Source organism: Dipteris shenzhenensis, chromosome 14 (assembly GCF_047967505.1).
Source record: "Dipteris shenzhenensis isolate YYH24624 ecotype China chromosome 14, Dip_SZ_1.0, whole genome shotgun sequence".
NCBI lineage: Eukaryota > Viridiplantae > Streptophyta > Polypodiopsida > Gleicheniales > Dipteridaceae > Dipteris > Dipteris shenzhenensis.
This window is the reverse complement of record NC_141609.1, coordinates 37,293,804-37,308,290: the sequence shown is the minus strand read 5'-3', so window position 1 is coordinate 37,308,290 and position 14,487 is coordinate 37,293,804. Positions and strand designations below refer to the sequence as shown.

The 14,487-nt window shown below is 41.0% G+C and overlaps 1 long non-coding RNA gene across 1 annotated transcript; it reads right to left on the bottom strand.

Annotated features, from left to right (window-relative positions):
- Positions 1-4,621: 4,621 nt before the first annotated feature.
- Positions 4,622-8,433, bottom strand: LOC147894575 (uncharacterized). The gene is made up of 3 exons (XR_015542068.1): positions 8,344-8,433; positions 5,083-5,234; positions 4,622-4,995 (listed from the first exon to the last, which is right to left on the bottom strand). It is a non-coding gene; the product is annotated as an uncharacterized LOC147894575 (long non-coding RNA).
- Between the last annotated feature and the right edge of the window lie 6,054 nt (positions 8,434-14,487).

The window sequence follows — 14,487 nt, the reverse complement described above, 5'->3', positions numbered from 1 at the left end:
AAGTTATAGCTCATTCAATGGTCTACAACTTCCTAGTTCACTTCATTACTCTGATATCTCTGTTCAAAAATTGCTATCTACTCTCTTTTCCCTAATGGATGTAACAAACAGTGAAAAACACAAACCATAGAGATAAAATGAATTGTATCTCTCTCTCTAGGTCTCCGATTGACATGATTCCAAAAACAAAGTCATAGCTCATTCAGTGATCTACAACTTCCTAGTTCACTTCATTACTCTATTCCTCACACATCATCTGATGTCTATGTTCAAAAATTTCTATCTACTCTCTTTTTCCTAATGGATGTAACAAACAATGAAAAACACAAACCATAGAATAAAATAAAACATCTATCTCAATTGTTAACAAACCAACCATACACAAAGTTTGAAAAAAGCACCAGTAAATTTAAATCACCTACTCAATCTAAGTTGTCTCTTTGCACCACCTCGCATGAACTTGCATCCCTCTTATGTGCCTTTGAAGGTGTGGATTTTTGTCTCCCTTATCCTGTTTGACTGGCTAACGCATGTCATTGCCAAGGCTCTGCTCCTACTAAGGTTTTATTGTTGTACATGGGGATCTTGCATCTACGGTGCTGCCACATACCCAAGACTAGCCAACAAATCAAACTCCTAAAATTTTTTGCACAAACATATCTAAAACTGTACTACCATTTCAATGATATTTCATGTACCATCTCCTTGGGAGTCTATGAATACATTTGATGGAATGTCACCAAGTATTTATATATGTACTTTTCTTTTTGACTCCCATGATGGATCGATTGAAGTACATTTCCACCTCCCTCCCTTGGATTACATAACATCATTTACCAAGCTTTTGGTTCAATAAGTTTTCATGGATTCCAAAGAGCCTTGTAGGGCCTATCCTATTGAGCAATTGTCCTCATGACAATGATATAGAAATTAGTTCTCGCAAGTCCTTTGCCTAGTGGTGAGTGCAATGACCTTCCATTTCCTCATGAGTCGGAGGTAGGTTTACCACCTATTAGCTTCACCACACCACAAGCCTAGTTGCTCTCCTATGGCTATTTGTGAAGAAAGAGAGTTGGGTGTGTAGATAGGGAAGAAAAGAGGACATTGACCTCTTACTACCCTTTTGTGCATGGATGATTTTTCATGATGTTTTTATTAACAAGTGTGCACATCTTTTATAAGGTTCATGAACGTGTCCATATTCCCATAAAAGTAAATTTTGGGTACATTAAACAACTTTGAAAGTAGATTTAAAAACAATAATTTTATAATTGAGCATTATCAATGGATTCCATAAATCAACCATTTATATAAAATATACCTCTCTCTCTCTCTCTCTCTCTCTCTCTCTCTCTCTCTCTCTCTCTCTCTTTCTCAACTCACCTCGCCAGCCTCTTAGCTCACTCCCAACCCCTCCGCTCACCCCACCAACCCCTCCGCTCACCCCGCCAGCCCTCATCTCACCCCTCCGCCACTCCTCAACCACCCCCATCGCCCTCAGCTCTCACCCCGCCACTCCCTCCACCTACCTACAACCCTAGCGCCTACCTACTACAGCCTAACATCTACCCCCTAGCTTCCTAGCCTTGATAAAAGGTTGTGTGGGAGCTTTGCTATGAGCCACGAAGTTGTATGGGGGGGTTGTTGGGTGCTGCGCCTCCACATCGACCTGCCTAGCTATCCCTGGCTGCTCCAAGAAAGTGTCTCAAGCTGCAAAAAATAGGAAAAGGTTAAAAAATAAAGCTTCAGCAACATTACAATGCACCTACAAAAGAGGAAACATCAAGGAAGGTAGATAAGGACTACCAACATGCTTGGAGATCAGCCACACACAGTCCATGTAAGCTAATAAATTTACTGCACTACCATTCAATTGGCTAAAACACCTACAAGAGCAGAGTAGAAGACACATGGGGCAAACTAGCTTTGGAGACAGTTATGGCAGCCCTCTCTACAAGGACATCTCACAAAGGCACTACAGAGGTACTGACATGCCTCAAAAAATTCTACCTCGTGCTAATAGAAAAAATAGACAGCTTGGAGGCCACCAATGTGGTCCTATTGGATGAGAAAGTGCATGTGGACAAAACACTGGCTAAGATTAGGAAACAAGGTGGGAAGACATAAGAAGAATGGAGGAAGGAGAAGGCCAAGAAAGAAGAATGGGAGAAGGAGAAAGCAGAATGGGAAAATGAGAAGACCAAGCTACAAGACAAAGTACACACATTGGGGACTGAGCTACAACAAATGAAGGGCAAGCAAATAACATCAGAAGGAGGCAACAAAGTTATGGATGAGCTCAAAGCAGAAAATGCAGCTCTTAAGAAAGAGATGGAGGCCATGCTAACTACCATGAATGGTAACATGCCAAGTTCGAACAATAGACCAACAAGGGAAAAGAAGTGAATTGGGGCTAGAACCTCTTGCCCATGTGTAAAATGCTCTGTCTGTAGGCCCTCATGATCCTGTTCTTTCTGGTTGTGGAGCCGACGAAGTGCAGCCTGCACATTCTGCGTAGTGAACAGATTGTAGGTAGTGGGCCTAGGCATAGAGGACATGTCTGGCAGTGTCTTCCTTGGGACATCGTATAAGGAGCATGCATAAGTGTGCCATATTCCTAGATCAACAATGGGAATGGGTGGCTTCCCCTTTGAAAGAAGTCCCCATCCAGTGGTCGGGTCTCCTCAAAATGATCTGATGATCTCATCCATTCTGTGTGTGAGCAAGGCTCGTCTCTTGCAGTGTGTCAACTGTTGAAAGATCTGTTGTGTCTCATATGACATCAACTGCACTCCCATGTGAGGTGGGCTTGCTTCTCTCTGCACTCATCACCACACCAGGGGTTTTGAGGCATCTTCCCATTTCGTACCCGTGCAGGAAAGGATGTCTAGTGGCAGCGTCTTGTATCACTGTGACAAGGGTGTTTGAAGCATGGGCGAGTTCTAAATCATCCTCCACTAGGGCTGCAAACTCTTTGGCTAAGTTTACTCACATACACTAGATCAAGGGCACGCTCAAAGTGGATCTGGGTATGGGCTATGGTAGGAGCAGTGTATTTAATCAAAATGGTATGAATATGATTATTGATGTGGATTATTGATATGAATGTCATTTTTCTTCAGGTCTTATGTGAAAGTAAGGAATTTTCTTAAGTTGCTGACACCTCCATCCATCACAATTGAAGAGAAAGAAACAAAGGTAGTTGCAAGCATGATGTGGGCAGACTTTCCCACTTCATCTCTGGTTGAGCGTATCTCCGGAAAGGAGATTCCGGAGTGGAACTGGTTAAATATGGGTCTTGTGGATGCTATTCCAGCATTTGCAAACCATATAGTCAAAGATGGGGGTGGCTCATCAGTACTTGCTTGTCATAACATATGTGTTTTGTTCAGTTGGGGGCAATGGATAATGGATTTATGCTAGTTTGCACATTGATGGTATACCTTGACTGCGGCTACATGCGAGTATTATAATCCTAAATGCTTTTTTTTAATTTTTTAGACATCTTAACGTCAAATTCTACAAAATGTGCTAGTATGGAAACTTTATATTTCTTATCATGAGCTTTTATGATCCTAATGCCCACAATGAAAGTTTGTATTATTTTTAGAGCCACCTCCATAAATTGAATACAATGGCACCACATTCATAGTTTTTATTTTTTTAAGGCCACATCGACCAATTCACACCCCCAATAGTTTAAATAACAGACGTGAAGATGATAGGTTTTGCATATTGAGACTTGGGGGAACTCTGAGCGCGAACTTAGAGCTTGGTGCATGAGCACAAACCTCCTCCCAAGCCAGGGGCGAGTCTCGAGGATTCAAGCAAAGCACCCAAGATGCTGTGAGGACGATCCTGATATGACCTCAATGTCAAGTGAGAGCGCAATGCTCACACAAAACATTATTTTCAACCAGACAAAATAAGGGTAGCTCTCTAGAGTAGCCAGTATTTGAAAATTTCAACCGATAAATAAAGACGTAAATACTTTCCAACCGGCCATATAAAGAAATTTACTCACATGAGACCTTATAAAAAGGCATATATTTTTTGAAAACCTTAAAAAAAGGAGTAAATACTTTACAACCGGCCATATAAAGGTATTCAATCATGTGAAACCTTATAAAAAGACATTTATTTTCACTAAACCTCAAAAGAAGTGATAAATACTTTCCAATAGGCCATAGGGAGGTATTCACTCACACAAAATCCTTTTAAAAAGACATTTACTTAACCAGAAAGAAACAAAGACACCATTTCTAGCCAAATCTTAAAGGTCTTGAAAGCAAAAGCAATATAAAATTAATCATAAATATGGACAAGCTTGCTGAACACATTGCAGAAGTATATTGGATATCCAAAATGTTACAACTCCTCTCTTACAAAGTTGCAACCCAAAATTGAAACTTTGTGCTAGATACGATTTATATAACCCACTCTCACATGTTAAGAGTGAATGAAGTTATAAAATATATGTTCAATGTAAGCTATATTTAAGATTAAGATCCTTATACATTGCGACCTATAAAACTATAAATGGTATGTACAATGTCAGCTATGTTGAAGATGAAAAATATCATCATAGATAATGCCACAAAAAAGGTACACAACCCACAAAACAACCTACAAGTAAAACCATAGAGACACGATCATACTAGCTTACTTATAAGGACAACTAAGACGTCATAACCAAGACAACGATAGCTACCATTACTTGCCAAGACAACCAAGCAAACTACTAAAAAGCTTTAACAATATGAGATGGCAAAGGAAGCTTTACCTCATATGGTGTATACAACAGTTACTCGGCAGATCTACCCATATCTTGCCCACATGATCACGATCCTAAGATATGCAGAGTTGTAACATCAAGTAAAAGCTGAATGGTTGATTTGATCATAAGACACTTGTCAAGCAAGATATCCACACATTCAAACACTCCATTTCTAAGCTCAAGATCATCATCAACTGCATGCTTGAATAAGACCAAACCTGTATATTCACAAAAAATCGCATGTAATCTAATTTCAGCATGTATAAAAATAGATTTACACTTCTAATCTAATAGAAAAAACTTACCATAGATGGACCCTCTTCAAAATATTAATCTCAAAACAACAATTATATATATGGGATCCCTTACTGCACCTTAATGGTTTCATTGTAGATAGAAATCATCATAGATAATGCCACAAAAAAGCATGCACAAAAAATATATCCCAAAAAGCAACCTGCAAATAAAAGCATAGAGAAATGATTCTACTTAATAGGATAGCTAAGAGAATGAATATTGATTTCAAGACAAAATCTACCTAATGATTGAAACTTTAAAAAATACCTTCAACCTCTTTGAATCCCGCTGACCCTACATTCAAAGAAAGTAATCAAAGTCAACTAAACACATATACAATCACACTGAAATTATTTATATATGATAAACAAATCAAAAGCATACCATGTGCTTTCACCATAGATATGCCTACTAGTTTTGGTACCTCTCTTCCATAATTCAATGGCAACACCAAAATCATAGTCTTCAAGAGGTGGCCCTTCGATGTACACATGCATAAGCGCATCCATGCTCCTTGATTTTAAAGAGTTTCAAAGCTTGTCCTTGATTATATTTTGTATGCTGAAACCTCTTTCACATATTGCTGTACTTGCACATTGTAGCATAGAGATATGTGCTAAACAAAGTAGCATGGGATACTTGGCAGCCGTGGTTGGGTTTCTAGCAATAGAGACCCATGTATCCCCTCAAACTCCTTCCTTCCCATTCAAATGCAGCTTGTGCCTTGAAATATTGAGACTCCCGTTTGGCATGCATCTTGTCAATAAGAGGTCCGATGCTCTCTCCGTTTTCAAGACCCTTGGACTCACCATAGTAGGATGCAAGTGTCTCAATTTCAGAAAACCCATAATTCTCCAAATGGTTTCCCTTTGGAAAGGTACAAGGTGATAATGCCTTGAAGCATCCAACAAGGTTGTTATCTGGAAACCTTTCAAATAGATTCTGAATTATCATGTTAGAGAACTCCTTCTGAAATTCAAGGGCTGACTCCATATCCATGCCATCAAGATTTCTGCGAATCAAGACTGATCTGTATGTATTGCCACGAAGAGATGCTCTAAGGGCAGCAAGCTGTCCCACAATAGGGCCATAATCTGGAATAATGGGATAACCCATGGTGTCACATTAAGATGCATTGATATCCACATTTGGATCCATGAGGAATTGTTCACGAATTAAGTGTATTTCAGTTTGTATAATCCCACTAACTACTGAAATATCAACAAAGTTACATTGAAATGTTTTGCTCAATATGGCCAACCTTTCAAGCATATCTGCCATGAAGTGAATCTTGTAGATGAACTCAAAATTGCTCACCTTGACAAACAAAGTGGGATTATATGACTTCAAAAATACCAGAAAAGGCTCAAAAGATTCACAAACTTTGTGAATAGCTGATGCTCTACTCAGCCATCTGATTTTGTGAATATGACTCATCTTAAGTTCCACACACCCAAACTCGGTCTCTAGAGACTTCAGTGCGCTTAATTTTTAAGGCACTTTTGGAAAAGATCGCTGCTATCTCATTCACAATCTGATCAATTTCTTGGGCTGTTACAGATCTCTTAACTGCGTCACATAAGCATAGGCTGGTTCTATGAGCAATACAATGTATTGAAGTCATATAAGGACTGACTCGTTTCATGCAAGCAGCTAGCCCATTAACATGCCCTATCATAGATGAAGCACCATTTGTACCCAAGCAAACTATGTTGTTGACATCAAGGTGTAGTTGTGACAAGAAGAACATGCAAGAATCATACAAATGGCTTGAATTTCCACCTTGTATTTCCAAGAGGCCTAGAAACACTATAACAGGTTCACAATCCTCTATGAATGAGGCATAGACAATGAGGTGCTGAATATGCCCAATATCCATCGATTCATCCATCATGAGGCTGTAAAATGTAGATGCTTTCATCCTTTGCAAGATTTGTGACAAAAGCCCCTCACTAATGCATCTCACAAACTTACTACATGCCTTGTCATTGTGGTACAAATCAGTTGTGATGTATGGGCATTTGCATCGAATTAAAAGCTTCAGTTATTTCGAATATGAGCAAAAAGAAAGATCCTCTTTGGCAACAAAATATGCTGCTGTAAATAGATTCTCAATGGCTTGATTGGCATCATCCTTGGATCTATTCATCCCATATTCAATGCACACTTTCTTGAATCCATGTACATATTTTGCCTTAGAATGTGCCCTAGATTTTGCATGCTCTGTAAGAGCATTGTGTTGGATATTAATGGAACCAGATTTCCCAAACTCACTTTTGGAGCGTATGTCATTCTTGCAATATTTGCAAAAAATCCTACCGACAGACTTGTCAAAATAAGCCCATTCAAATGTTGCTATCCAAGCTTCGTTCCATGCTTGCCTTCGAAGTTGCAAGTCCAAATCATTCTCTAGGCCAACTACATTTGGCTCTGTATCTCCTAAGATATCCTCTCCCTCACCTTCATTGGAGGATGCATCTTTTGAAATGTGCCTCTTCTTTGAATGCTTTAGGGGTGGTGGTTTTTGAGTGAACATCGGCAAATGAAATAGAGACATTTGCCAGGGAGGCATAGCTATCTATAAACAAATAGAAACTAATCTAAGTAAAGCTTCTCTCTCTCTCTCTCTCTCTCTCTCTCTCTCACTCTCTCACACACACACATGATGATTCCAAGATGTAGAGAACTAAAGCTATTCTATTTGGGTGAACCACCATATTATGGTTGCTGCCATAATGAGAATGTAACAAAGGTGACCCTCGCATTACATCTAGTTATGCTGTAGCCATATTGGCCATGCCATGCAAACAATGCATTCCAAGAAAGTATATCCCAAAGTTCTAACCTTTCTCTTTTCCCCCTCCCTTTAAAAAATTAGGATAATTAAGAGCATAGACAAATGCAAGCCTCTCTCTCTCTCTCTCTCTCTCTCTCTCTCTCTCTCTCTCACACACACACACACACACACACACACACACACATGATGATTCCAAGATGTAGAGGACTAAAGCTATTCTATTTGAGTGGACCACCATGATATGGGACACACAAGGTTGCCATCATAATGAGGATGTAACAATGGTGACCCTCAACCATATTGGGCGGGCATGTCATGCAAATAGTGCATTATAAGAAAGTATGTCTCACAGTTTAAATCTTTCTCTTTTCCCCCTCCCTAAGTATGTCTCACAGTTTAAATCTTTCTATTTTCCCCCTCCCTCAAAAAAATCAAGATAATTGAGGGCATAGACGAATGCAAGTTATTATACCTGAACTTTGAAGATGCTTTATCACAATTGTCCAGAGTCTACCCCACTCCAAAGACTACAATCTTAATACAGGGAAACTACAACTCGATGTGGACTGCCACACCTACTTCAGATTAGCGGTTCAGCAAACATTTACAAACATTGATAGCAAGGAACGATTAATGTTCACATCTTGGATATAGACAATGAAAATAAATCTTGAAACATGTTTCTACAAGATACAACAGCAATTTATTTTGTGAAAGAGGTTTTTACTCTCTCTCTCTCTCTCTCTCTCTCTCTCTCACGCACACACATGTGACACACACATACACATGAGCATTTTGTGAGGGCTGATACTGTCAAAGGCTACTTGTTGGTGTGCTATTAGTTGCTGATCCTCAATGCTCACCCCTCATAACACAGATTTGAAACTTACAAGGATTAATAATAAAAACCATCCGAAACTTTGCTACAATTTCACTCACATGGTCTTGTCTAAATGCAACAGGAAAAACAAAATGGACTGAACCTCTATTTTTAGAAGGTGAAAGAATTGATAAAATAACTTGAATCAAGCAAATACATTTTGTTGTGCGTACCTTTAGGAGAAGACACTCGTTTGGAGGCTGCAAACATCTCGAAAACAGAAGTGTTGCAGACATGATTAGTATGTTGGTTGAACCAAGCAAATGTAATGTTCCCTTGCGGAAACAGAATGTGCGAAGAAGTGTGCATGCTCAAGATGAGGTGTAAAAAAAAAAAACCATACGTAATGTATGGTGGAGAGCCGGCACATGTCTCTCCAAAAATTATATATCATAGGGGAACGTGCCATCCCCCCGTTTCGAATAGTCACCTCCAGTGTTGGAGGTGTAGCGCATTAATGCGGACCAGAGCAACAGACGATGCAGAAACATTTCAGAATTGAAATGATCGTACATTCTACTTACGTGGAGTATCCTTTGTGATGTCCACAGCTCGACGAGAAGTCGCCTATTTCTTTGCTGGAATGTTGGAATCTGAAAAACAATCATGATTAGTCAATATGCATTCCTCATGTTCTGCATGTTTGGATATGTTGGTTAGCATATGTGCAATTTCCTAAAGATGATAAATTCAAGCACAAAAGCTATACACAATCCAATGATCAAAGATGTTCAAACCATCAAGGTAATCATCTTCACACATCTTCGAGCAGTTGTAGTTACAATTTTTGCCTTTGCAAGATTCCAAAGAATTACGACTATGGAAATATAAAAGTGCGTATAAATAACATCTTATTATATCTAAAATGATTCACTATGTCCATGATCATATGAGTCGGCAATAGTTATCATTGACACTTTTGCAAACTTTGATCAGATCGCAACAATTATTGATGTTTGCAACTATTCATAAAGATTACAGTGATATAATCAGAGAAGGAGATACTTTAATAACATTACTATATGACAGATTGAGATCTGGGGATATCATTCAAGGTCTTCCAAAAGTTGAGCAGTTGTTGGAATCTCGTTCGATCGCTTTTGTTTCAGTGGGAATCGAAGATAGTCGAAGATATTTCTAGAAAATGGAATAGGGGTGTTATACGACTAATTGGAAATCTTCGGAGTCATTTTCTGAGTGCTAGAATAAGTGTGGAACAATGTCAATTGGTTCTGATTGACTAAATCTGAAAGGAGTATAAATATCTGATAAACATATAGAAATTATCATTCTACAACTGACATCGAGAGTAGTAACTTCAGAAGACGGAATAACTAATGTTTTTCCACCTGGAGAGCTTATTGAATCATCACAAGCACAGCGAATGAATCGTGTATTAAAGAAGTCGATGTTTTATAAACCCATCGTGGTGGGAATGACAAAAGCATCTCTAAATACTATTAGTTTTATATCGGAAGCAAGTTTTCAGGAGGCTACTTGAGTACCGTCTAAAGCTACTCTTAGAGGTCGAATCGACTGGTTACGGTAGGTAGCCTAGAGGGATGTTTGAGCTTTCTGAAGCCTCCTGAAGCCACGTGTTGAAACTGTAGACGTTCATCTTCATGAAGATCTAAGGGTGTGAATCTTATGAATTTTTAAAAGCTATTTTTGGTCTTAGTTTTTAGGTCAATCCTTCCACGACCCATTGTTTGTTCCAAGCTGCTTTTCATGAAGCGCGTGCCACCCAAATTCTCGGCCTCCGGTTTTCCAGTTTCACTAACGAAGAAAGCAGTGGATGTCAAAGAAATGAAGAACTTAGCAATGAACGTCAAGGATCTGTAGAACCCTCCAATATAAAGATGGAATTCTCGCCTCATGTTTTCCGAGTTCCATCAACGATGAAAGTAATGAACGTCAAGGGGATCACGTATAGGGGATTGAGATCAGGGAAACAGATACAATGGAAAAACAAAACCATAAGGAGAATACCAACAATTCTGCACCAAAGAAAAGTAGTGAAGAAGCGTCAGAGTCAGCAGCAACGGAAGATGTAGCAAACAGGACATGGGCCGTGAAAGCAAGGCGCTGCCTGTCTGAATGTTGTTTGGTGTATGAACCAGAGGGCCAAATCGAAGAGATGAGATTGACAGCCGAAGTAGTAGAACAAACAACATCAATGCCATTCATAGTCTCCCACCTAGACTCCTCGGATCCTAGTTGGGCGCAACAAAGCATGACTCCCTCTGGCAGAATTACCTTGAAGTAGGGGAGTCGATAAGAAAGAGCATTGATCATTTCTTTCGTCCTATAGTGTATTATGAAATCATGGAGCTAGCATTTGGGATGAGGTCGAATCGACTGGTTAAAGGGATTAAAAGAAAATGTTATTCTTGGCGATCTCGTTCCCATCGGAACCGGCAGTCAACGAGCAGATGGAGAGGAAAAAGAGATGGATGCAGAAAATTGCAAAGCCGATGAAGGACAATTGTTGCTTTGTGCTGGTTCCAAAATCCAGCCAGCATCAACAGGCGAAAATCGAGCCAACATCAACAAGCAAAAACGAAGCAATTGTTGCTTCGACCTGGTTCCAAAATCCAGCCAGAACGAAGCAAAAGAACAGTGAATGGGATGAAACGATTGCCAGTGCTCCCGACAACAAAAACAAATTCGAAAGACCGGACAGGAAACTACAAAAAAGCATCAAGAATTGCACGAAAATGAAATAGAAAAAGCATACGTCTGTGATCATTTACAATGCTTTCACCTTCGTGAGGCTAATATATTCTAAGAAAGAGAGCAATCAATCGATACAAACCGAGACAGGCCGTTGTACACTATTTCAATGCTTTCACCTTCTGTCGAAGTGATCAACGTGAGCAAGGATTTCGTTCGTCTGTTTCGCCTATATTTAAAGGTTTTGCCTTGGCTTTTTACGCAGCTTTTCAAAAGCTTTCAAAGCTTTTAGGCTTTCAGAATTTAAAAAATCTAAGGGTGTATATTATGCCATGTGGAAGCACAGGATTTCAGAATTTGAAAAAACATCCTAGTGCTGGCCAAGTAATTAGGAAAGCCAACTGGGATGTTTGTCTCCTCCAAAAGCTGAAGTGTGGCCCGTCTGACCAGTTTTGGTTCACTCTTAAGAACCTTGGTTTTGCACTCCTCATCAACTGTCCAAGAAGAGGTAAGGGTGGATGTGCTATAGTGATTAGCCCGAAGGTGGTGGCTAGAGAATTGTTCTCGCATGATGAAGGATGTTTTATAGCGGCAAGGTTACAATTGGAGGTTTCACCTTCAATATCCTCTGTGTTTATGCACCAAATGATGGGGCTAAAAGAGAAGATCTAGGGTGAGAATTGGATTCTCGCGCGGGATTGGAATTTTACCGAATCCTTTGAAGATAGAATCAATGGCACTATGATGACTCCTTGAATTGATCTCGAAGCATGGGAGGACCTCTCTCTAGAGCTAGGACTGACAAATTGCCTGGAGCTCGACAGATTGGGCCTAACAGGGCTTTTCTTGGTCTAACAAGTGTGATCTTTGTATTTCTCTCCCCTTTTTGCTAAGAAAGGATCGTCGAGTATTGGCAATAGCATAAGTAAGCCAACCAGAATTCATTGCCCACAAGCTCGATTGGATCTATGTCTCAGGAGGAGGTAATGCATGGACAATATTTGACATCAACCTCGGTGTCGGATCATGTTCCTATGTGTTGGGGTTTTAGCTCGTTGATAAAGGTTGGCACATGGCTGGATGTCCCTTCTCTTTCAACAACAAATGGTTGGGGTCTGACTAGTTTAGTAGTGCCATCAGGGTTGCTTGGTCCCAAACCAGAGACAGAATGGAGGATCCATGTGCCAAATGGGAGCTGTGTGTAAGGGCGGTGATCCAAGTAGCTAAGGCATGGGCCAACAGCTCACCAAATGCAAGTGGGGATTCCAACATTTGATTGAGGTCAAGGAGATGCTGAGACAGGCTGTTACAAGTAACCCCTAGGATCCTACGGCTTCAACGCTGCTGACAGAAGTCGAGTAGAACTGTAGGGTCGTGAGCTAGAAAGAGCTGGTGCTGTGCGAACCCACAGTAGGCAAACCTAGCTCCAACTAGGGGATTGCCCATCGAAGTTCACTCTCTTCGTAGGAAGAGACAACATGATACAATTGACAAAGTTGAAGGTCCTAATGGGGAGATGGTGTGACTGAGTACTGGCATATCACCCAAGTGTTCCAGAACCACCTCAGCAATATAGTGGGTGCCTCAGTAGACCAGCTAGAGTCGGAGTCTGTTGGAGTCACTTAGTCTAATGGAGCCTAGAGTCCAGGAAGCTCAAAGGAACTTGCTGGTTTGCTGTCATGTGCACGGATTGGTATCTGACGTGTACTAGGTACACAGAACTAGCCTGGGGAGGCTTAGAGCTAGGCAGGCTTGATTCTCGGGTTGAGTGGCAAGGGTACAAACTATTTATAGGTCTTCGCTATTTTTGGCGCTCGGGGCCCGAGTCTATAAAAGAGGCCCAGGGGGTTCAGTTCTCAGTGTGCAGTTGGGAGCAAGTCTCGTTCCCAAGTGCCAGGTCTGTTGAGTCGCGGACGCGCGCCTGTATCTTAGCGTAGCCCAAGGCCCAGTGGCAGATCTAGGGCTTCACAGCGCCACCTGGTGGTATGGGACACCAGGCTGGTTTGGATCTGATTGGGAGTTCGTGCCAGTAGCTCAGCTCGTGGCTCGGAGGGGACATCTTCTGATTTGGGATCACATCCCGTAGATGTCATGGTTGGTGAGTAGCCTGCTCAGATTTGATGTTGTGTGTGGTTTGCTTGTAGATCAGGGGTTTTAGGAGTGCTGGGATGTGTCAGTTGGTTAGCAGACCGTATAGCCACGTCAGCAGCTGTTCACCGTAAGATTTCGCACGTGTATCGGGTGGCGGGATCAGTGAAATTCGAGGATTCGTGGGCTTTCGGTTCACGTTTCCAGCATCTCTTTCCGTCGGCATCTCTTGGGACGGTTTCCCTCTGCTCCATTCTCCTTTTGCGCTTCGGTTCAGTCAGTTATTTCTCTCAGTTTATATTCAAATCAGATTTCAGTTATGTCTGATTCTGCAAATCCCGAGTTCACCATGGGAGAGTAGGATTTGGATTACACTCCTGTGGGAGAGGAGGATCAAGGTCTTTATGATGAGCTGATTATGAAAAAGGCCTTTAGTGAATTTACGACTGCTCTAGATGGAAAATTCGAGCAGGTCAATGCAAATCAAACGGGGTTGACACAGCAACTCCAGGGGATTCAAGCAACTCTCACCCTTCTGGCTAGCACTGTGCAGGCACTCATGCATGTGGATGCCATGGCTTTAATGCTAGCCCGAATATAACTCCAGACCCTTTTCCGGGCGACCAAAAGTCTAGAACGAAGGAAGTAGTTGACACTTGGTTACACAAGTGGCAGGTACACTTCCAGTTCCACCCATACCCAGATGATGAGAAGAAGACCCAGCTTGCAGCGGGGTTCATGTCAGGTAAAGCATTGCTATGGTGGAAGGAACTCCAGCCTAAGCCCGATACCTGGACAGATTCTGAAGGGGTCTTCAGGAAGAAGTTCCTGAAGAAGGAGGATGATTACGATATCATTGGCAAGCTCAAAGCCCTCGATATGTCAAAATTAAACTTGACCTTTGAAGTTTATATTCAAAGATTTCGGGATCTGCAAACCACGGCCACTAAGATGGATCCAGTGACCTTGTTAGGT